Here is a 26,205-nt window from a genome sequence, read left to right on the forward strand (position 1 = left end):
GAAAATCCAGGGAAACGACAGTTGGACAGAGTAAAACAGTCACAATTGATTTCACGGTTTTTGATTAAAGCGCAAAGAACATAATGACTCTTGTGTTGTTCATGGGCCTATACAATTTGCAGTTCATGACTTTCTAGTAAATTGTGCCAAAAGCACATTTTCACAAAGATGCCATATACAGTTAAAATATACACTTACCGGACACTTTATTAGGTACACCTTACTAGAACTGGGTTTGACCCCCTTTTGCCTTCAGAAATGCCTTAACCCTTTGTGGCATAGATTCAACAAGGTACTGGAAATATTCCTCAAAAATTTTGGTCCATATTGACATGATAGCATCACCCAGTTTCTGCAGATTTGTCATCTGCACATCCATGATGCGAATCTCCTGTTCCACCACATCCTAAACGTGCTCTATTGGATTGAGTTCTGGTGACTTTTGAGGCCATTTGAGTACAGTGAACTCATTGTCATGTTCAAGAAACTAGTCTGAGATGATTCGCACTTTATGGCATGGCGCTTCATCCTGCTGGAAGTAGCCATCAGAAGATGTGTACACTGTGGTCACAAAAGGATGGATGGTCAGCAACAATACTCAGGTATGCTGTGGCATTGACCTGGTGCTCAATTGGTACCAATGGGCCCAAAGTGTGCCAAGAAAACGTCCCCCACATCAATACACCACCATAAGCCTGAACCGTTAATATAAAGCAGGATGGATCCATGTTTTCATGTTGTTGATGCCAAATTCTGACCCTACCATCCAAATGGAGCAACAGAAATTCAAAAACAAAACTCATCAGACCAGGCATTGTTTTTCCAATCTTCTATTGTCTAATTTTAATGAGCCTGTGCAAATTGTTTCCTGTTCTTAGCTGACAGGAGTGACACCTGGTTTGGTTTTCTGCTGCTATAGCCCATCTGCCTCAAGTTTGGACATGTTGTGCGTTCGGAGATGCTCTACTGCATACCTTGGTTGTAACGAGTGGTTATTCGAGTTACTGTTGTATTTCTATCAGCTTGAACCTGTCTGGCCAATCTCCTCTGACCTCTAACATATGCAAGGCATTTGCACCCACAGAACCTCCGCTCACTGAATTTTTTCACTTTTTCCAGGCCATTCTCTGTAAACCCTAAAGATGGTTGTACATGAAAATCCCAGGAGATCAGCAGTTTCTGAAATACTCAGACAAGCCCGACAATACTCAACAACCATGCCACATTCAAAGTCATTTAAATCTCCTTTCTTCCCCATTCTGATGCATAATTTGAACTGCAGCAGATTGTCTTGACAATGTCTACATGCCTAAATGCATTGAGTTGCTGCCATGTAATTGGCTGATTAGAAATTTGCATTAGCGAGCAGTTGGGCAGGTGTACCTAAAAAGTGGCCGGTGAGTGTATATTTATGTTTAATTTTAGTAAAAACAAGCATTGTTGAAAACGATGTTGATTATGATACTATTGAAAATACCTTGGGGGTCAAACTTTATTTTAGCAGTACAATTATTGCTTTTAATAAACCATTACAATGTAAGAAGCACATTAGTTACTTAAATTTAAAAAAGCAGTTCTCATTATGCAGTTATTTGTCTTCTCAGGTGTGAATCACTGCATTAGTACTAATCAGGGGCGTTGCTACACCCCATTTATTGAGGCATGTGCCCCAGTTAAAAAAAATAAAAATAAAAAAATTTGCCAGTGCCCTAATAAATGCTTTGAGATTTACTTTATATGCAAGTGTTTTTATTAAGAGTTGTAATCCCTGAATAAAGACGTTATTCTCTGTGTGCAACCAAACCAACGCTAATGAAAGCCATGTATGTATGCTATATTTACTTGGATAATGGGTATTTATTTATTTATTTTTTGTTTATTAATTTAGTTGTTTAATAAAAAAGAAATGTATAATCATTAGAATTATCTGAATAATTTTTCCACAATTTTGGAGTGCCTTAGACTTACTTTTGCTATTTAAACCTGAATTATACTTCTTTTGTAAAGGGATTTTCTACCTTAATGTGAGTAAGAATATCAAGTAACCAGATGACTATTTTATTTGTTCCGACTCCTTCTATATTTCTATTCTCACTGTGGTTTTGATGCTTATTTTTGCAAATCTGCTATATGATGGAGCAGATTTTGTGAGAGACGTGACAATCAAACACATTCCATTTATTTATTTTATTATTTTTAAAAAAGAACCTGCAAAGAAATGCTAAAATCTCACTCCACTCCCGATCCACACCTCTCATATTGCCTGGTGTGTGCATGCAGGTGTGCGCACTTTGTAGGATCTTCTGTGTATTGTATTCATGTATACGTCTGCACTGTAGCTTCAGGTGCATTAGTCTGATCGCAACGGTAATCATCCCATTTGCACAAAGAGAAGTGAATAATTACACCGATATCTCTTATTCTCTCATCAGAGGGGCTGATGCTCAGGCTGCCAGTGCTTTCAAAGCATTCTTCTTTATTAGAGAGGCAGAATTCAGCATAATTATCCTGTATTAAGCAGTGAACGATTTCAGGCTACAAGCAAAGAGGCTTTACTGACACGGTACATTAATTAGGCTGTGCAGATTTTTTTTGTTGTTGTTCCTTTTTTTTTCCTGCCTCTGTTCTGGCAAACCAGGTGCAGTCGGTAATAAGAGGACGTGGCCGTAAAACATGGTCAGCAAGTAAGATTATCGTGTGCACAACACAGAATCCATTTATGATTAATCCACATACTGTAACTGATGCATCCCTCCTTCAGCTGGATTGCATCTTGCATATAATGATGTGTCACGTTTCATGCGTCAATCTCATATTCTACATGAGAGAGGCACTATGTGTGTGCGTTTGCATGAAAATAAGCGTATATAATCATTTGGTAGAACTCCAGCTCCTGTGTGCCAGAGGCAGTGCTGGCGTGGTGGTGTGTGACTAACCGGGACGGGGGGTTGGCAAAGGGGGAAATGTATGTCAGCTGGGCTGTTTGCTGCTTCCTGCTCGGCATGGAATCCGCCCAGCCAGGGGTACAGTCCTGAGTTAAAGAAGATGACTTCATGATTCAGCCTAGAATGCATGTCTTACTATTAAGACGATCATTTAACTAAGAGATTAGCTTTACATAATCTTAACTGGGCATTGAGGTATAATCTGTCTGTAGTTTGAGTATGTTGTTAGCCATGAGAAGTACTTTTTTCAAAAATAAAAGGTTTTTGCTATTCCAGATTAATATTCAGAAACAGCTATTGAGACAATACATGGGCAGCTGGCAGAACATCTAATGCATAAGATGCACACTTTTGGAAAAATTTCACAATCGTCCTTTTCTTGGATGGACTGCACAGGATTAACAGCCTAACACTGTTCTGATGACAGGTTTCCTCAGGGGTGTAGAATTAGCATAAACAGAGAGGACATGACCTCAAAAAATATCCACTGACTATTGATATGTCCCCACCAATAATTGAATTCATTTTTTTATTTTTTAAATTGCTATCAACATTAACTTGAACATGAAAAAAAAGGTTAAATCCTGTTATCTCCTTGAGCCTTACCACCCCTAAACACATACAGTTAAAGTCAGAAATATTAGTCCCCCTGCATTATTAGCCCCCTGTTTGTTTGTTTTTCCCCAAATTCTGTTTAGCGGAGAGAAGATTTTTTCAACACATTTCTAAAGTAAATAGTTTTAATGACTAATTTCTAATAACTGATTTATTTTATCTTTGCCATGATGACAGTAAATAATATTTGACTAGATATTTTTGAAGAAACTTCTATACAGCTTAAAGTGACATTTAAAGGCTTCATTTCTTATTGGCTTAGTCCCTTTATTAATCGGGGGTGACCACAGAGGAATGAACCACCAACTTATCCAGCGCGTTTTTACGCAGCGGATGCCCTTCCAGCCGCAACTCATCTCTGGGACATTTAAAGGCTTAACTGGGTTAATTAGGTTAACTAGGTAGCATAAGGTAATTAGGCAAGTTTTTGTATAACAATGACTTGTTCTGCAGACAATCGAAAAAATATAGCTTAAATTTGCTAATAATTTTGACCTTAAAATAATTTAAAAAAAAATAAAAACTGCTTTTATTCTAGCCGAAATAAAACCCATAAAACTTTCTACAGAAGAAAAAAATATTATCAGACATACTGAGAAAATGTCCTTGCTCTGTTAAACATAATTTGGGAAATATTTTAAAAAGGGAAAAAAAAGTGGCTAATAATTCTGACTTCAACTGTATGAACATTGTGATTGACTGTGCCTTTCCCTGTTGTCATGGTAGAGGCTGTAGCTCAGATATAATCAGCGCCAAAACTGCGGAGGAATTTTGCCATGCAAAAATAAGGTGTGTGAGGTGGGTGACACACACAAGTGAGGATGGCTGAATGCCTAATGTATAATGTGCACATATTTGAAAACACTTTGGGAGATTCAAAGTCATCATCTGATTGGACGAAATGTACATCATTTATGATTAAGGGAACAAAACAACATAGGCTCATTCTGTAAACGTAGCCCTATAAACATTTATGGCTGCATTTCATGCGGACTTGAGAGACGGAGCGGAGTTGACCGCAACGACGGGCTTTGAGTCCAGTGAAAAACGGTTACAGAAATCAGGTAAGACGAAAAACAAAAGCTAAAAAAAAACAAGCAAATAACAAGGTGAGAATGTGGTAAAATCTGAAAACATGGTAAATATCAAGGGGCTTGGATTGCTTTTTAAAACTGCACTGGGTTTAGGGAATGGGTGAGCAGGTCAATCTGTGCTTTTTAAAACACTATCGGTTGGGTTTAGGGAAAGGTGGCGGAATTGGTCAGTTGATCAGTCAGTAAGTCTGTCAGTCGACAGTGTCCTTTGGTAGATTTATGCAAGAACAGCAGGTGCAAATGGCACTCGCAAAAGAAATTTGAGATCTAAAAAATCTTTATGGCATAGACTAAGCAGAAATAAAGTGAAGTTTAGTGCGTGTGTGCGTGTCAGACAAATAAAGACAAAAACTTAACTTAACAAGGACATGAACAATGTTTTTTACAGGCAGATTTAATTTATTTTTTAAATTTTATTTTTTAGAAAGTAAAACTGCACAGTTTCTTTTAAAGGTAGGTTTTACAAATTACAAATACAGTTGCAAAATAAAATTTGTACATTATAAAATCAATGGAAACCTTTAGAATTTGCCCAGAATTCATGAAAACATATGTGTGTCTAGGTGTGTGCATGCATGCGTGCGACTGTCTATAAACTGCTTATATTTCTGTCTTCTTCATGACAGAAGAGACTGCATTTGCAGGTTTCTGAATCTACATTTGAGTGCATATAGTTTGAAAGTGTCACCGTGTTGCTGTGCTTCAGTGAGAAACAATTGGATTGCCCCATGAACCTGGCTGTCCACCTCAGCTTTTCCACGGCCTTGATGATAAATAAAAAAAGGAGCTTTTTTCCACCGAATCAGCATGGCTGTAATTGCATGCGACAGAAATGGATTTCCTGCCACTCTTTGGCTTTATGAAGAGGCTCTGGGAATCCTGTCCAGGTTTTTTTCTCTCCTCGCAATACTGTGTGTCCATACACCACCATGAATCTCTATAGGTGGCCTGCTCAGACTGCTGTGGACCTGATCAATCTGAATGGGTCTTCGTAATTATTATCACTGAACACAGTACAAAACCCCCATCTAATCAGGAACGGTCCCACACACACGCGTCTGCAGAGGAAGCAAAGTGAGCTGAAAGGCTGAAATTACACATTGGCAGCTCTACACGTAAAGTGTCTAATAAAACGTGAATAATAGTTATTCAATAATAACTCTGTTAGCTCTTGTGTGCAGACTGGGCACACCATGTCTGCCAATAATTTGTTTCCTTTGGACAGGTTGTAATGTAATAAGTTGCTAAATTAATGCAAGCCTTACGTTTCTTGGATTGGAGTGCTGATGAGCACAGCTATTATTAAGACCCATAATAACACTAGTAAAGTGACCAGGTAAAACTGAGATCAAGCAAGTTAAAAGCCAAGAGAATGTCATTTATCAAGGTATTGTTAAGACAGTCAGCTAGTCATAGCTAGTAATGACCACCTTACAGGTAGATCCCAAAAAATGCTGATAATTCTGTTAAATACAGGTGGACTTTAGTTGTATAATATATATATATATATATATATATATATATATATATATATATATATATATATATATATATATATATATATATATATATATATATAAATAAAGTAACTGGCCTTATTCTTATTACAGTAACTGAAAACTTTTTTTTAGATCTAAATTCAATTTTAACAGCACACTATTAGTGCATCAGTAACTACACCGACTTAAGTATGAAAATTATTTGTTTCACTAAAAATAATCATAAAAGTTCTCATAAAAAAACTGAGAATCTGTCAACAAGAGTATCAACTTTTAAACTATAATGAACAAACTAGGTTTTCAGTTACAAACTCAGTTTAACAACAACAACAATAATAATTCCGGCGACAATGTGGCTCAGTGGGTTTCCTCTGGGTGCTCCGGTTTCATCCACACAGTCCAAAGACTTGCGCTCTGGGTGTTTTCACACCTGCCTTATTTAGTTCGGTTGAATCACAACAGAGTTCGTTTTCCCTCTTGGTATGGTTCATTTGGTCAGGTGTGAATGTAGCAAATCGCACTTGAGTGCGCACCAAAAGCAGACCAAAAAAGTGCACCGAGACCTACTTAAAGAGCTGGTCTCGGTACACTTAAGAACCCTGGAGCGGTTAGTTTTTGGTGAGAATATGATCCAAACTAAAACAGACCCAACTGCAAAAAAAGTTCTGCACCTTTTTGACCTAATCCAGCTGCTCTAGTCCGATGTGCTGTGCATTATGGGGCGTTGAGGAAAAATGTTTGCTGACAGCGCTTAACCAACATTTTTAAACGGAGAAAGAAAGAGGGAAAACATTACCTGATGGATTATTGGTAATATTTCCGGAAGATAAAATTAAGCTAATTTAATTCACGCCTCCTTCTCAAGTGATTTGCGATGCAAATTTCTCGTTTGCAATGCAATAAAACATTGTTTTCCAGCCGCAGCCACGCTTCATTCTCAAAATGTATAATTTGTCTAAAGTGATGTATACAAACTATAAACTATACAATGACCAATGATACAATCAGCCAGCGCAGTTGTCCCTCCATATATATATATTGATTAAATAATTTCCCTTCGGCTTAGTCCCTTTATTTATCAGGGATCACTACACCAAAATGAAGTACCAACTTATCTGCATATGTTTTAAGCAGCGGATGCCCTTCCAGTTGCAACCCAGTACTAAGAAAACACTCATACACACTCGCATACACACATACACTACGGCCAATTTAGCTTATTCAATTCACCTATAGCGCACATCTTTGGACTGTGGGGGAACTGGAGCATCCAGAGGAAACCCATGGCTTGTGTGATCCAGCTAGGGCTCGTTGTCTTCTAAATTGCTCTTTAACAGTAACCTATATCCAGATTTGGAATTAAGTAACAATTATTATGTATCACTCCATATTTTGCCTTCTCTAGCTGAATGTTTTTTTTTTATTATTAATTTTACCCCATAGGTACAAATATGTGGGACAATCTTGCTGAATCACATCAACTGTATATAATCAGTGCCTGTGATGCAGCAATATGACTAGCTGTGAAAATCACACAGGTAGATGATTTCTTTAGCATGAGGATCAATGGTGCTGGGCTCCGATTGGAGAGTCAGGTAAAGGGAGGGGGTAGAGATGCTGGCCAGGCGTGTCTGATTGGTAGCTTATAAACATGGTCTGCTGATTTGCCTGATTGGTTTGATGATGCTCAGGGCCACAAAGCTGAATCATGTTGTCTATGAATGGGGCTCACTGCAGAGGTTTCGATTGGCTATTAAGATAATATGCTGTCTGTTTCTCATAAAACCACTCTTTGATTCAGTGAGAATGCTACTAAAAAGATATTGATGTATTTGTTTCATTTTGTTTTCCCTCTTTAATTTTTTTTTTTTTTTTTTTGATTGATTGCTGTGTGCTTTAAAATCCATGACCCTCTGTGCAACTTTAGTATTATTCTGGCAGGGGAAAAATAGTATATATACACATACACACACACACACACACACACACACACACACACACACACACACACACACACACACACACATACATACACATATATACTACACAAATAGTTTTATCTTTAGCTTAAAATCACACACTTAAACATTTCTTCCAGGACCAAATTATGTGAACTTTATTATGCAAATTTTATAGCTGAATACTCTTACTGTACAAGAACTGTTGTCTAATTTTCTTTATCCTTTTATTTCACCAAGCATATTTTAGAAGAACTCTCTCCAATGCTTTGACCAAGCAACCTAAAATTAGTCTGTTCATCCTGGTTTATCTGTTCCAAAAGTAAACGCTTTTCTTTTGACGTCACCCCTTTTTGTTTGCCCCTACAAAGAGTCTATAAACATTAATCTTTTATCAGTTTAGAGCATCTTGTGGTGAATTATGCAATGTGCAGTCCAATTCTCCCCAGGCGGCTTCACCTTGCCTGAATGGATGACATCCCAAACTGGCTCTGCTTGTCATCAGAAGCAGAAAGCTCTGTGTGCGTGCTCAAGTTATTTATCTTGGTTCACGGACCACTCTAATGACATTGAGAAAGCAGCACTTTTAATCACAACACAATTATTTTATCTATTTAAGGGCTGTTGTTTGAAGACGGCTGTTAATAAGCATTAAATGGCTCCTATTATGACAACTTATAGGTTTGCAATTTTGTTTAAGACTGTTCAACTCTTTTTTTAATGTATTTATTTTTATTTACAATGTTGCAACACCTGTTCACATTTGATGCAATTTGTTTCGGGCAGGATGATTCAGATGGCCATTTCGGGCAAATCAATAAATATGTCTTCAGTTCAGACGATTAAAATATAAAAATTAATCTCAAAATATTAGTTTATAGATAGGGTAGGGCATCAAAAATAAATTTGTGAAACCAGACCTTGAACATGATATGAAATTAAGAAAAGAGAAAGTCTAACATTGCTTCTGAATTTGCATACTTCCATACTATATAGTATGTTAAAAACGGTATGCGCGCTGCAGACATCCCGAGTCTCCCAGAAGTTGCGGGAGTATCCCTAAAATGCATAGACACTCCCGGATGCCCGCAAATGAAGGATAATCTCCCGAAAATTGCGCGTCTCCTGCCCGGTCCTTAAATATGTTGCACACCCCTCTCTCCACTGCATCCCTACTAGCTCTTCAGGTACGTCGCGCGCAACTCACCCCCACCGCTCTTCAAGTACATCTCGCGCGCACACGCCCCCCTTCACAGATACGTCCCTCACTACTCAACCCCCACCCCCCACATATTGTGACATATATGTGATATATATTTTTGAAACTGTGTAATTCAAAAGATCTGCAAAATGACTTCATGATTGCAGTATTACTTTTGGGGGAGAAGGGGGGTGGCTTTTGTAAATATTACATACTTAGCATGTAAGATGGTGGATCCTTCTGAATTAGCTCAATGCTAATAGCAACTACAGTGTTTAAAATTTATCTAAAAGCATTTAACCAAGATAGCCTCATTGTTAAAACATACCCTTGTATACATTTCCGGAGAGCGTGAATTATGTAGCCAGAGCTTAAAACAAATACTACAGGGCGGTATGATATGCCGATGGTCTCTGTTTCTTTTTGAGTTGCCAGCTGAGCGCTTACCTGCATGTGGACAGCATTTACCAGTTTGCACAGAAGCTTGCCACGTATGTCGGTGGACTTGATAAGCAGAGAGGAGGTGACTGCAAGGACAGAGTTTGAGTCTGGTAAAGAATGATTCCAGAAAGCAGATAAAACAAAAGGCAAAAAATAAAACAAACAAGTAAACAACAGGGTGAATACGTGGTAAGATCTGAAAACGTGGTAAAATTCAGGCGGCCACAAGGGCTTTTCTTTTTCTTTTGAAAACACTTTTGGTTGGGTTTAGGGAAGGGCTGATCGGGTTCATCTGTACTTTTAAAAACACTACTGCTTGGTCGGTCAGCAGGTCGGTTGGTCAGTCAGTCAACAGCGACCCCCTTGAGGATCTACACGAGAACAGTAGGCACTAATGGAACTTGTGAGATAAATTTTTAGATCTGAAAAAGCATGACTGATCTGGTGGATTTGCAAAAACAAAAACTGCAGAAAAAACGTTGCTCCTAGGACATATTTTGCCATTACTCCATTCATTAAGTAAAATCCTCAAAATATTAAACAGAAGTTCTCTTTCAGAGACCATACAGCTATCTATGTGTATGCTCATTTTGGATAGTCTCTGCTTCCAAAAGCCAAGACGTGTGCACTACACTTTAATTTCATTATCTGAGGTGCAAGTAATTTATTATATGAGACAAAAGACCCACAGTGGCTTCTCCTACCACAGCATATTGCATTTTTTCTTTTTGCTATTTGGTGCCTGTGTATCAGGAACTGACGATTTTGTTCTCTGACTCATTGGACGGAATCGGTACTTCATTCACAAATGTTTTATGCAATCCTCCAGTTTTATGCATAAATCTAATTTGCATTATTGGATGGAAACAGAGCTGATAGTTCCTGAATGTAAATGATGATGAAACTGAACATTCTAAACAGTTCTCATCTATGGCAATCTATTATGTATACCTTTAACAAATGATTCATGCAAGCACACCATTGTAAGAAACTCTCCTGGAGATCTTTCCACCTGCTGCCATCAGAAAACATTGCTTCCTTGTCTTCTTCCTCATCCTGCTGTGCTCATAACCTCAGACTGTTGTCCTCACCAGGAGTGACTTGAATGTGTTTGTTTTCCTTATTCATGAACCCAACTAAACTGTCTCACACAGAAACATACGCCATACGTCTTTTCAAAGAATATGTATAGTAGCCAACTGAAGTCAAAATTATTAGCCCTCCTGTTCATTTTTTTATATTTTACAAATGATATTTTTGTAATAATGTTTAACACATAAAAAAGGCTATTTTTTTCACAGTATTTCCTACTATATTTTTTTTCTTCTGAAGAAAGTCTTATTTCTTTTATAAAAGCAGTTTTTATTTATTTATTTTTTTTTAACTATTTTAATGGTCAATATTATTAGCTTCCTTAAGCATTTTTTTTTTGTCAACAGAACAAAACATCTTTATATAATGATACATAATTACCTTAACTTACCTAGTTAACTTAATTAAGCCTTTAAATTGCACTTTAAGCTGAATACAAGTGTCCTGAAAAATATGTAGTAAAATATTATGTATTGTCATTATGGCAAAAAAAAAAATAAATGGTCTAATTCAGGAAATAATTATAAATTCAGGGGGAATAATTCAGGAAAGCTAAAAGTCTGACTTCAACTGTATTATGAACACTTGTAACTGTTTGAAATATCCACTATCCCTGCCTTTAAATCGTGTTTTTTAATGCAAATTGTCATATTTTTTTATGGTAAATGTTTTTCTGTATAATGAAATTGTCTGCGTTTAGTAGATTGTGCTTAATAAAGAATATTTTTATTTGGGTTCTTACTCTAAAAAAATAACTAAAGATGTCTGTCATTAATTTAATACATTGTTGTAACCTAACATTTTAAACTGCTGATTATATTAAAACTTTTAAGTTGTCAGAATAATGTCAAAAGTTTTCACAAAAGGAAAATATTGACAGTTACATCAACAACAACAAAATGTGACTAATGTGAAGATAAAAAAGTCTGTTAGCTTGAAACATTATTTAACTTGCAGCAAACCAGAGAAATTGTGTTGATAACTCAGGTTTCCACACAATTGGAGTTCTGGATTTCAAAGCTCCCCCTCCACTGAACAAGCAAGAAGCAAGTCCGAACAAGTTATAGGCAGACTGTTTGGCACAAAGGACATTTTAGGTTGTTTTATTGAATTTTCAAATCAATTTTCTCCATTCCACTAAAGTGTTGATGTTGGCAGTGTTTTTTTATAAAAAAACTTTTTCTTGCTTTACAACAATACACAAAAGTTTGAGGAGGACCTTGAAAGGCAAGTGATGACAATTGCCAACATTGGTGATCAGTCAACATTGGAATTGAACCACAAGACGGAAACCATCATGGTTGAGGGCATCTGAATCCTAAATGGAATGGTATCTTGAGGTGCTGTTGGGCATAATATATGCTCTTAATCTAAGCTACCACAAGGAACTTAAATTTACTTTCTAATACTTGATGCACTGACGCCCAGTGTATTATTTACTGAAATCTCTACTTATTTCATAGTACATTTTGCTCTGTTGCACTTTACGTTGTTTTGGATTTTTAAGTCCACACACTGCCTTATAAATATAAACATATATATATTTATTTATTTTATTTTTTAATTTTTTTCATACTGTTTATATGGGACAGTACACATTTTTGTTTTGTGAAATATTGAAAAACTTGGTTTAAAATACATTTTTAAATTTCTGCAAAACAAAAATGTTGTTGTTGAATGTACTTCTTACAAGCAACTAAATAAACAGAAAATTTTAAAGCATACAACCAATTAAACAATTTCAGCTATTTAATTTATTTGAGGTTCTACACTTGAAAACGTGCATGTATAATTATGGTAATTAAGTACATAACACTAGATTTATTTTCAATTTTAATAAAAAAACTACTTGAAACAACTTAATTGTTTGAGTACTCAACTTATGCTGTGTACTCAGTTTATGCTGTGTAAAATGCTTCTGATTGAAGAGGAAAAGGTCATTTGGCTAACAAAATAAAGTTTGTTGTTTGAACTTAATTTTGTTAGATGTTGTTGTAACTTGAACATATTGATGATTATTTAAAAAACATAGTTTGGTCTAAACAATATTTTTTTAGAGTGTACCACAGATTATCAGAAGTACATACATTGTATCTGTATCAGCCAATGAAAGAAAAAATTCTATCAGTGCATCCCTAGCATTTTCAGTGCCTATCTTTCACTGCATTTCTTTAGCAAATGACAGTAGTTTTTTTGAATGCCAAAAGAGTTTACACTGGTGCAAGCTGTTAGTAAATCTGGCCCCTAATCTTCATTTCTCCATGCACTGTGCCTCTGGACAACTCCTTAATTTCCCTTGGACTGCCGCATTAAAGCAGTAAAAACCCGATATCATCTACACAATTTCGCTCAGCTATATCTCAACTTGATTTTTTCAATGAACAGGCCCATTTCCATTAAGAGCTTTGTGAATTGCAGACCAGCTTGTCCCTAGATAAAATGTCAACAGCCGTAAACCAAAAGCACAGGTCACAGTCAAATAACCTTACACAGAGATTTGAGAAAGGCTCAAATTTAGAAAAGTTATTTTGGAAATATCCCCTTGAGATGGAAGTGGATGTGGATATGGGAGATGTGTAAATGCTTGTGTTTTGAAGGTTAAGGAATTGCACACATGCAGCAAAATTGCAGTGTCCTGTGAATTAGCTTTGGCTGACTGATCCTGTTTAAGATCTGATGTTAATTAAAGGTGTGGAAGGGTTTCTGTGCAGCCTCTCACCACATCCATCACTCATCCAACATCAAGAACAGGAGACAACAGAGTGAGAAAATCCCTCCTGAAGAGCTAAAGAGAGACAGAAGAGATTTTTGAAAAGAGTCTCCTTGTTCTCACGTTTAGCGAGCTGTTTTACAGTCAAATGAAACAGCACCAGTCCTCTCTATTAAAAAAGGAGCAATCACTAATGAGATCTTTTCCTATTTCAGTTAAATGGAGAATTCTACAAAAAAAGGAATATTTAAGCCAGAAATAAAAAGTCTGCCACCATTTAATCATGCCATTTTAAACTCATATTTGTTCAGGGGAACACAGCATTGTTCCACTTTCAGGGTTCTCTAAGCCACTTTGAACTTTCGAGATTTGTACCAATTCCCATGAGCTATGATGAATAAAAAGCAGACCGTGTTTGGCAGACCCTCCAGAAATTAGCGATTCTACAATCACAGGATTTTACAAAAAATGCAGCAAACAGTGCAATATTTTACGAACCTTGCCATTTTTTTAACTAGCAATTTTTTACCACAGATTTTGGTCAGCCAGGACAATGTTTAATTCCTTTTGTGTCATATTTTTTAATATCAATTAACATTATATTAGCTTTGAGAGGGTGCTCATGAAGTTTGCGATACCTCAAGTTCTCATCGACATGGCACGATGCTATACTTTTCCTTAGGTTTGTGACCCACTTTAGACACTTAGGGCCCTATCATACACCCAGCGCAATAAGGCGCAAGACGCGTTTGCCCCAACGTGCTGCTATTTCAGACCAGCGCAACCTTGATTTTCCTGTTTTCCACCATGTTGTTTAAACAGCAAATCCATTTGCACTACTTTGTGGACTAATGTGTGTTCCTGTCTAAAAAAAGAGGTGTGTTAAGGGGCATTGTTGGCGCGTTACTATTTTGAGGAACTAAATTAGATTAATACAGAGCATATTAGCTGTGCGCCCTGCTTGCTTACACATTGCTTAAAACATGCAGAATGTATAGCAATACACAAATATGTTTACAATGAAAAATAATTAAAGGAATAAAATAATACAAAAATATTATCTTCTACAAAAATTAAAAACCACTGCCTGCATTTCTTCATCTCGGGGTTTTTTTTCCAGTGTAATCACAAGAACTTGCATTTGTATTATGTTATTATTAATATTTATTTTATGCATATTTATATTTGTTTTAATAGAAACAAATATGGGGCATAGAACGTGTTCGAATATAACTCTTATATTTTATTTACCACACTTCGTTATTATTGCTTATTTATTTGTTTGCTGGAAATTACAACGGATTTTAGAAACAAGTCTTGAAACAAATCTTTGCACTTAGCAAACAAAATATGATGGATGTTTTTAGTGGATTGCATACAAAACCGTTTCTTTATTCACGAAAGAGAGAGTTAAAGTCAAGGCTGATTGGAGGAGGCTCATTCTTTATCCTCGCGCTGCAGACGGGCTGTTTCTCGCTAGTGAAACGTCCAGTTTTTCCACTTACAAAGTCCGCCATGTAAATAGCAAATGCCCCATAGCGCCCCGCAACTCTTAAAGGGAATGGAAGATGAGACTCTGATTGGTTTATTCTCAAAACACCCATAACTCATTAGGAGAATAAGCTCAACCCTGTTAGACCATGCGCTGTGCCGCAAAGCAGATTTTTCAATCGTTAAAATAGTAAAAGTGGATTCGGACACGCCCTTAATGCTTTTGCACCCTGCGCTTAGGACTTTGCGCCTGGATCAGCAAAATAAAGCTCTTTTTCAGTGGCATAAAATAATCTCAAAATGACAATAATATTGCATATCGCCACAACTTCTCTGACAATATATGGCACAACAAAAAATCCTTACAACAGGCCTACTAAAAAGTTTTTAAAATTAAAATGTAACATATTTTGTTCAAGTTAAAACAATTAAACAGGTTTGTATAGTTTAATCATTTAGACTCATTTATGTATAAAAAATGTTTTGGTCAAATACAAAAACGTCCAGCAATTCTGGAGGGACTGGTTGAGAAAAACATGAGACACGTGAGAAATGAATTAAATGGCAGCAAAAAATAGCTTTACCAGAACAATACAGAAAAACGCGTGAAACATGTTTAAAAAAAAAAAGATAAATGGCAAGTAAAACTAAAAATGACAAATAAAAACTCCCTGATATTCCACAAAAATATCTAAAACTCCCTGACTTTCCATGTCTGGAATGGACCTTTTAAAACTCCATGATATTCCAGAAATTCCATGACCCTGCACTTTTATCAAAGAAGTTCAATACATATTAATACACTGTATTTTAAGAATAAAAAATGTGAATAAAAATCTGTAATTCTCAACTGCTTTAATAAACTAAACATCTGCCTTTCTCTGAAAAGGGTTAAAAATAAAATTCTCCTGCTACAATCATCAAAGGCCGCAGGTAGATGAGGAAAGAGTCAATGAAGGAGATTAGAGACGTGTCAGAGAAATGAAAGAATATGAAGTGAGCAAAGAGAGCGGAAACAATTATTAACACACCACATCAAACGCTGTTGAGATGAACAGTAGATGCGTCTACTTGCCGAATTTAGTGCCACCATATGGCTGCTGTTTCAAGTCTGCAAGTTCATCTCATCTGGATTATTCTCATATTCAAAGCTATCAGATTGTTTCATGTGGAACTGATTCGTGGAGTCTGTCGAAATAGCGGGTTGTCTTTCATGTCAAATATGCAAGCTTTTGAAGTGTTCGTTGTGCGTTGGGAATATCAGATCAGCAAGATTAATAATATCCATCCGCAAAAAAGGAAGTCCGGTGGGTTTAACCCTGAGAAGCGTCCATATGTGTGGTGTGAAAGTGTTTGTTATTTTCAGCTGTGACAGCATATGGGCCGGCTGTTTGCTTATATCTGTCTCTGTGTGTGTATGTGTGTGTGTATACACAGGTTTTCTCTGAGCGAGAGAGGATTGTTATGACCTCCAAGCTTCCAGTATTGCACATGAAATGCTTACTCTGTTTCCACGGTTGTGACCTTTCTAGCCTGAGGTCAAACTGTCTGACACTCATCCGAACATGGAGAATCTTTTTTCTCTCGCTCACTTTGGAAGGGAAACAGTCAGGAAGGAATGCTGAAGCAAATAGAGCAGAGCGAGCATTCAGCTGAATGACCAGCGCAGCACATTTGAGCACAGAAATACAGCTACACCCTGCCAAGTTGCATCTGACCTCTCTGTAACATGCTGGACTCAGAAGGTGAATTTTTTGGTTTTGCTCTTTAGAGATTGTTTTTCTTTTCTGCCTACATCAAATCAGCAGCATGGTTAGTGATACTTTGGTTTGAGACAAAAACCTAAATGGTGCCCTTACAGTACAAAAAATCTGTTTATGAACCAAATAAAGTGTTCAGTTAGTCAGAGATGTCTAATTCTTGAACAAATATACATTGTTACATTGTTCAATCCAGTTTGTAAACATTAAAATATATGTGTGTGTATATATATATATATATATATATATATATTAATGAGCTGAATTCTGATTCCTGAACAAATCGTTTTCAACGATTCAGGAAATAAGAAAAGTTTCACAAACTAATTTCGAGAGGAGCTTGTGCTATGACTTATCGCAGCTAGTCTGTCATCTGTAATCATTAGTAAGCCAATCAGATTAATCCAAACTCACTATAAGTAGTGAATAAGTAAGGGCAGTTTCAAAAAGTTATAAATCATTTTTTGTGTGGAATGTTTTGTTGAAACTTCACATACACACGCTAGGGACATCAGAGAATTAGAGTATTTTACATCTTGTAAAGGTCAAAATAGGTGCCCTGTAAATGATTTGAACTGATCCGTCCATTGACCAAATTCATAGTTGATTTTGAAGACTAACTGACTTCAAGTCTAATTCAAGTCAAATTGATGAACACCCAATCAACTGATTATTTGAGTAAGAGAACTGAATTCACTTTTCTCAACAATTCATCCATTCAATCAAACCATTTACAGTAACCCAATATGCCAACTAAATCAGTCTAATTTATTAAGTCACTGACTGAGTTGAACTTTAATTCTTCAACAAATCTCTTTACAAACCAAGTCTGTTCAACTGAACAATTCATCGTCTACATTCCTTGAGCCAATGGACTCATTTTTAACTCCAAAACAAATTATTCACTAAAAAAAAAAACAGTTTAATCCGATTTGTGATCTAAACCACCAGTTTACTCTGCTTAACTGATTCTTGAACAAACCAGTTGCTTTAGAGAGCCTCAGACACCTAGACTGCAACTCTGCATAAGAAGATCGCAGCTGGTCTCTCATCTGTAACTATTAGTAAGCCAATCAGATTAATCCAAACTTAAGCTATACTAAGCTACTCCCTTATCTTTGTTTTCCGAAGAAACCCCCCATCCACCTTATCTCCCCCTTTCCTCATTTACCAAGGGGAGCTCTCAAGAACTGCCTGATCTCGTACCCCCTTACATGCTCATTGACCAGACCGGAGTAAGTTTGACAAAGAAGTTTGGCCAGAGGAGAAATGCTCGTGCCCAACTGAGCCTGGATTCTCTCTAGGTTTTTTTTTTCACTTTCGTCAATTGGTGAAATTTGTTCCTTGCCACTGTCGCTACTGGCTTGTTTGTTTGGGACTTGTGGCGCTGCCCATCAATGGATTTTCTCTTCAGTGTTTGGACTTTCAGCAGTGAAATTTAAACCACACTGAACTGAACTAAACTGAACTTCAACTCTAAAAACCGGACAGGCGCGGTTTCAATTTGCTAGAATTTCTATGTTAAGTTGCTGTGACACAATCTACATTGTAAAGGCGCTACAGAAATAAAGATGAATTGAATAAAAAGCTTAATTGAATAGTTCAATCCCATTTTAGTCTAATCAAGTGAACTAAACTTGATCATTAATTAAATCTAATCAAATTATTCAGTCAAAATTGCTTAATTCAGTTGGTGAACTGGATCTGCTGTGGTGACAAAAAAAAAAGATTTACTGATGTGGTCCACTGATTCAATAATCTCCTGTATCTGCGTGCATGAAAGTTTTGATGATATAGTGTGGCTTCAAGAATTGTGGTCAACTTTTATAGTGTTTCTTTTGTTGAACTATTCCTTTAACTACTTTTCTAACAAGGTGTTTATGTGTGCGTTTGTGCATCTGATGGTCCATATAGATGCGTGTGCATGCAAACACTTGCAGGCAGAGGCAGATGGTTGCATTACTCATCTGAGACTCTAAAACTGACACATATTTTCATCCCCCTCTTCTTCTTCCTTTCTCAGCAGAAACACGGCCCACAGTGCTGTGCGTTCACACGTCCAAACCCTCCTCCATATTCCAGCAAGACGAGACGCTCAGAACAGGGACTGCTGTCCTAGCGCCTCACCATCTTTACAGCAGCCACACCAGTGAACAAAACAAACACCTTGGGTTTAAGACAAACAAACAAACAAACATACAATTCAACAAACCACTTGCTTCATAATTAAAATGCTTCTCCGTATACTCGTAGATATGCAGCAGATGTATTATAAATATCATGTGGTAAGCGCATTTGTATTTTATTCACATTTCTAAGCGGCATTTGTTTATCCATGCACCTTAATCTGAATCCAAATGACTGGAAAATCCCAGGGTATGTCTGAGGGAATTTAATGCAAGTACGCCAGCAGACATGGCTTTAATGTCTGTAATGGGATTTCTTAAAGGAAGGGGCTGTGAAATGACAACTTAGATGGTACTAACGCAGATAAGACGTGATTCAAAACTCATGCCCTTTCTGCCTCATCAAGGCATTACTTATCTCTCCATTAGATTATTACAACTCACTCGTTTTTTGTCAGCATATATTCACCATTTGGCCCCTTGAGCACTACCAAAACACTACCTGCCGCCTGACTTGTACTCAATCTGCTGAATTTTTTCACACGCCATGCCTTTGTGGCAAGAATAAAACTCAAAGCAGACAGCTTCAATGGCCCGCAGTGCTGCGGTCTCTTGTTGACTTGATTCACTGAAAGTTGCTCTATTTAATGTGAAAAATGACAAAAACAGTCACCCACTAACTCACTGTCAAAAGGTTTGGGAACACACTTTTAGAAAAGGTCCTTTAATGGCATCTAGGTTTTCTCGAAGACCCTTTACATTAATTTATAAAAATGTTCTTCACGCTGAGGGACAAAATAGAAAATTAAGTGCCCCTTTAATGCTATTTTAAAGGTTTCTAAATGAGTGTTTTGAGGTCTTCCACATTATGTTTGCATTCAACTAAGGTGAAAAAGCCTTTTATATATATATATATATATATATATATATATATATATATATATATATATATATATATATATATATATATATATAACAATACAGTCTTCCTTCATTTCTCCTTAGAAACGGTCTCTAAGGCCCCTTTTAAGCTGCCAGTTAAATGTGACCGAAATCAGATTTTTTGCTCATATGTGACACAGATCAGGGGCCTCATGTATCAATGCTGCGTACGCCAGGTTTCACGCTCAGAATCGCTCACGTTTGGATTTACTAACAATGAACTGAACGTGGGAATGTGCGCAGCTCCACGGCAGCTTTATGGCTGGCGTACGCACATTTTTTGTGCGTGTCTGTTTTATTTCCATTGGCGACTCCTAGAGGCAGTTGTGTTAAATTCCTCTCTACAAAGTGTCTGATCCTTGCAATGGCAGCTGTATGAGACGGGTTTATCTAGCAGGTATATAAGGTTTCCATACCATACAGTTGACCAGCTAAACATTAAAGCACAATTTGCAGCGGTCGCCTGTTTTCCCAATGTAATCTGAGCGATCCACCGCACGCACATTGCTATAAAGACACTATCTGAAGATGAATTTGCATGCATGAATCAGAAACATTTCCATTTAATAAATGTGCAAATAAAATATGATGCACAAACTTATTAATGATTCCTACTTGTCTTTCTCGTGATAAATAGTAGGCAAAATCTGATATGTAGCGGGGGAAAAAAGAAGAAAGAGTTCATCAGACGCTGGATTCGAACCGAGTTCATGCTTGAACGTGTCAAAACATGTTAACACGCGTCTTACGAGCTGCGCCACTGAGACTGTTAAGGGTACTGCAACATTTTACACCTATAAATCACACTATTTCTTTTTTAACTCCACAGTGCGATGTTCAGACCCAACGGAAACATGGAGGAAAGTGGTCAGTCACCACAATTTGCTCCCACCAGACCTGAGATCTCCCTTATACCCACAAATTCCTCTGAATGGAGGAGGACACCATATTGAAACCAAAGACGCAAGCTGCGATGGTGGCCCTTTATCTCCTCCTCCGCCTCAAAAAAACATTTTAAGATTGGGTGAACTTCACATATTTGCAGAGCTGAAAGCAAAACAATTTCTTCCATCATGGCTATCGCATGCAAGACATGGTAAATTGTATGGCAAGTGTAAACACATGAATCAGATCGGTCACAACTAAAAGAACATGTAAACAGACAGGTAAAAAAAATCAGATATAAGCGACCAATTGGAATTGGGCATCAAGAACTAACAGTGTAAACGAGGCCTAAGATACTCCTTTCTAAAAGTCAGGCCTGTTCAGAATGAGGGAGCAACCATTTGTAGTTGTGTCTGAAAAAATTTTGGACATTCCTAAGTGTACTCAATCAATCCCACAAGGCACTGCAATCATGAGTGTACAACCCATGTACGTGTGTGTGTGTGTGTGTGTGTGTGTGTGTGTGTGTGTGTGTGTGTGTGTGTGTGTGTGTGTGTGTGTGTGTGTGTGTGTGTGTGTGTGTGTGTGTGTGTGTGTGTGTGTGTGTGTGTGTGTATAGAGTTAATTGATTGAAGATCTGGCTACTTAGACTGACATGAATCCAGCATAAGCATTTTTTTTTTACACTTATATTATATAACTGGCATTCGGTCATTCAGTGCAACCTCACAGCAGTTTACATTTTATTTAGTGGCTAATTTGTGTTAATTTATATAATCTCATAAATACATTTTAATATGATTTTTTTTCCACCAATGAAGGTTGAGGTTCGTAGCCAACAAGTTATAATTAGAACACTCACATGCACCACATCTTTGAATGTCATCAGACATTAGATCCAGGCACTTCTAAAGTGAAACCTTGTCAAAATGTATGTTTTTCACAGTACACTTCCATTTATAACTGTGACAAACAAAGTGCAAAAGCAATAACTCCACTCTAACACAAACTGTAGACATGGTTCATCATGGACATTAACTTAAGTGTCTACATACAGCTATAATCAAATATGCATGTGTAAGAATAAATCAGAAGCCAATCTGTTGTGTGTACAGATGCAGTAATCTGCTTTGTTGACTATTTCAGATATATTTATGGCAACATGGTGAGTTAAACAGAACTTACAATGGCTGATAATGCCTATATTGTTAGCTGAGAGTGCATATAGATTTATGTGGGTCGGGATTACAGTTGACATTACAAAAATATTTATCTTTGTGTATATGTGTATTTCATGTGTATATGTAAAGAAAAGAACTAGAAACATTTACTCACGATCCTGCTCATGGAAACACATTTTTCTCCTTCAATCTCACATCAGAGGGTTTTTTGCTGCTGTGATGTCCAAGCCAAGGGCAAAACTGAAATAAATAATAAGAGTTATTTGAACATAAAGGCAACACATTTGTGCCTGACATCTGAATACGCTGTGGAAAAGATAACAAGGGTATAGATCTCTATCTTAAAGGTAAAATAGATCAATGAAACCAACACTAGGGACCTGCAGTCTCCCATGGGGGCATTTAAAGGAATTATGCACTACCAAATGAAATTTCTTTCAATATTTAATCACCTTCGTGCCATTCAAAACTGAGTGACCTTTTTTTGTGAAACACAACAGAAGAAATACTCTGAGCTGACACAACTTAATGGTTTTCTGTGTTATATTGAGATACACGAGAAAAGAAAAAGAAAGCTTGTGGCCCTGTTCACACCTGATATTAATATGTGTTTCTTTCAATCCAGTCACAATGCTAAATTAAGACAAACATGTTCTGAAACATTCTGTGCTGGTCAGCTTCCAGAAGTATTAGTGCAGAAAAAGCTTTTTGTAGTGTAGTCAAAAAAACTAGTCTCCAACTAGAGAACTACATTTTAAATATTATGATACAGAGGATGACCAATATACACTCACCGGCCACTTTATTAGGTACACCTGTCCAACTGCTAAATAATGCAAATTTCCAATCAGCCAATCACATAGCAGCAACTCAATGCATTAAGGCATGTAGACATGGTCAAGACGATCTGCTGCAGTTCAAACAGCTTTAGAAAGGGCAAGAAAGGTAATTTAAGTGACTTTGAATGTGGGGGGGTTATTGGTTGCTGACAGGCTAGTCTGAGTATTTCAGAAACTGCTGATCTACTGGGATTTTAGTGGACCGGATTTAAAGAGAATAGTCTGAAAAAAAGAAAAATCAAGTAAGTGGCAGTTTTGTAGGCACAAATGCCTTGTTGATGCCAGAAGTCAGAGGAGAATGCCCAGACTGGATCGTGCTGATAGAATGGGAACTGCAACTCAAATCAACATTTGTTACAACCAAGGTATGCACAACACATCTAACCTTGAGGCGGATGGGCTACAGCAGCAGAAGACCACACTGGGTGCCACTCCTGTCAATGAAGAACAGGAAACTGAGGCTCATTTTTGCATGATTGCATGAGTCTCGATTTCTGCTGCGACATTCGGATAGTAGGGTCAGAGTTTGACAACATGAAAGCATGGATCCATCCTGCCTTGTATCAACGGTTCAGGCTGGTGGTGGTGGTGGTGGTGTAATGGTGTGGGGGATATTTTCTTGGCACATTTTGGGCCCATTAGTACCAATTGAGCATCCTGCCAATGTCTTGGCCTACCTGAGTATAGTTGCTGACCCTGTCCATCCCTTTATGACCACAGGATAACGCGCCACGTCATAATGAGTTCACTGTGCTCAAATGGCCTCCACAGTCACCAGAACTCAATCCAACAGAGTACCTTTAGAATGTGGTTGAACGGGAGATTCACATCATGGATGTGCAGATGACAAATTTGTAGCAACTGCGTGATGCTATCATGTCAATATGGACCAAAATCTCGGAGGAATATTTCCAGTAACTGGTTGAATCTATGCCATGAAGGAGTAAGGTGTTTCTGGAGACAAAAGGGGGTCCAGTCTAGTACTAGTAAGGTGTACCTAATAAAGTGGCCAGTGAGTGTACATGGTCAATTATATTTTATCCCACTTCATCTTATAAAATCTAACTTTTTAGTTGGTATTATAATCAAGTGATTCTATTAAAATAATATTAAGTTTGACACGTGTATACCAATGATGTAACTTTAGAGACAGTCCCTAAATTTGTGACTACCACACTTCAGATTGGGCGACGCAGTGGTGCAGTAGGTAGTGCTGTCGCCTCACAGCAAGAAGGTCACTGGTTCGAGTCTCGGCTGGGTCAGTTAACATTTCTGTGTGGAGTTTGCATGTTCTCCCCATGTCCGAGTGCTCCAGATTCCCCCGTAAGTTCAAAGTTGTGGTACAGGTGAATTGAGTTAGCTAAATTGTCCGTAGTGTATGTGTGTGAATGAGTGTAAATGGATGTTTCCCAGTCATGGGTTGCAACTGGAAGGGGATCAGCTGCGAAAAAACGTGCTGGATAAGTTGGCGGTTCATTCCACTGTGGTGACCCCAGATTAATAAAGGGACTAAGCCAAAAAGAAAATGAATGAATGCATGAATGAATGAATGAATGCATGAAACTTCAGATTGAAGTGTATTAAGCTTATGTGTGATAAAATTGGTAAAAAAAAGAGCACAGAAATAACAATAGTCTTAATTAAGACTGCCCACTAATAGTCTAATAACCATTTGTTAAAAAGAAAAAGGCAGTCACAGAAAATAATATATTTAAAATCATATTCTTAGCATCATATTAAATCAAAAGCAAAATAAAAGGCTAGATTAAGGGGGGAAGTGATAAGAAATTAGATTTACAGCTTTCTTACCAATCTGAACAATCAGCCAAACTCTACAATTAAGTGCACTAGACAGACTGCTGTTTGAATTTATAACTTTGGTTTCAAGACAAAAATTTTAAAAGAGTATGCTTATGCTAGTCTTGATTCAAACAAAAGCCCACAGCATTCAGCGTGGTTTTGCAGGTAGATGTAACAATAAAGCTGCTGCTCTCCATATTGTTTTTCGTTATCTCCAATCACATTTATATGTAAATTGCACATGGATGTAATTGCCACTATTAGTGACAACAAAATAAGAAAACAAAAACTTTCATACAGATTCCATATACCCTCTACTTAAATAAATCAGGAAAGTAGACAAATGAGAGTGATTAAAACTATAGTTTAGCCAAAAATGGACATTTACTCAATTGAGGTAAAAGTTGGTTTTATATTCGCACATTCAGTTTTTCTGTTGTTTTGAAGTGAGAGTTGCATGTGATTTCAGTCCGAAAATTCAAAGTACCATAATGAACAAAGTATAGAGCTATAACTGAACAAATGAGCGAATATAAAACCAATTTCACCTCAATATTTACTAGCTCTCTAGTTGATCCAAACCATTATAAGTATTTTTTATTCATTAATTCATTTTCTTGTCGGTTTAGTCCCTTTATTAATCCAGAGAATGAACCGCCTATAAGTATATTTCTTCAGAAAAACACAAAAGAAGATGCTAAAAAACCTTTTAACCGTTTTTTATATCCTCTTCCGTGTTTAACATAAAGGTTTGAAAAGAGTAACGGGAGAGTAAATTATGACAGACTTTTCATTTTCAGGTGAACTATCCCTTTAAGACACCACGTGTAAACATTAATACATCTCCCTCCTATTCTTGTTATCTGATCAACCAACAGTTCCATACTTACAATAGGTTCCTGGTAGGCCTTCTTTTCACATCTCGCAATCAGGTTTTCCCAGCTGCTATCCTTGGGCAAAACAAAAAGGCCTGGATATGAGTTATTTGGACACCCTAATGTGTGGACGATTGAACAAAAAAGTCAAAAGTATCTGTTTTTGTTCTAATTGAATTTCTGCCAACAAAGCTGCAGAGCACATGGTGTAGAAATACACATAATTCATCGTTTGAAAAGTGTGTGCTTCCTATCCTTCATGCTGGAAACAGTTCACGCTTCGCCCTGTTTACATGTCACAGGTTGCCCACCTGATCAATCTGCATCCTTTGCTCACATGAAAAGCTGCGTCTGGTGCTATGACGACATGTTTTCCCGTAACATTTGCTCTCCCTGCTTCTGTCAGGTTTCGACGGTTTCCATGAGGAACAGCTTTAGCATCAGAAGCCTCCCACTCCCCGCCCTCGAGCTGGAGAAGCCGGAGTCTGAGCGCGTGGAGCAGGTGTCCGCCCACGAGCCAAACGCTGGAGGAGCACCGAGAAGCAGAAGCGCGTTTTCCAAGCGCACCTCCGGTTGTTTGGCGCCAAATGTCTTTGCAAGCACAATTTACATTCAAATTGATGTCGCATGCTGCATTTCTTTTTAAATATCCATCAAAATTGCATGTTTTGCAACCTGAAATAAATGAATTATAACACATAAAAACATTAATCAAATTATTAATCAGAAAGAAAACGGTTAAATAAATAAA

At 37.2% G+C, this 26,205-nt stretch overlaps 1 protein-coding gene across 8 annotated transcripts in view; it reads right to left on the reverse strand.

Moving 5' to 3' along the window:
* The window catches only part of tsnare1 (T-SNARE Domain Containing 1), a 488,539-nt gene extending 462,526 nt beyond the window's left edge, over nt 1–26,013 (reverse strand). For 4 of the 8 annotated variants that reach the window (XM_073926471.1, XM_073926472.1, XM_073926469.1 and 1 more), the window contains exons 1-3: nt 25,766–26,013; nt 25,470–25,524; nt 22,095–22,180 (exon numbers count right to left, since the gene is read on the reverse strand). The gene's annotated coding sequence lies outside the window, so the exon portion shown is untranslated. Of the gene's footprint in view, nt 1–22,077; nt 22,181–25,469; nt 25,530–25,765 lie in introns of all 8 variants that reach the window. The other 4 variants (XM_073926470.1, XM_073926474.1, XM_073926463.1 and 1 more) reach the window with 3 other exon arrangements.
* Between the last annotated feature and the right edge of the window lie 192 nt (nt 26,014–26,205).

Source organism: Danio rerio, chromosome 16, assembly GCF_049306965.1.
Source record: "Danio rerio strain Tuebingen ecotype United States chromosome 16, GRCz12tu, whole genome shotgun sequence".
Lineage (NCBI taxonomy): Eukaryota > Metazoa > Chordata > Actinopteri > Cypriniformes > Danionidae > Danio > Danio rerio.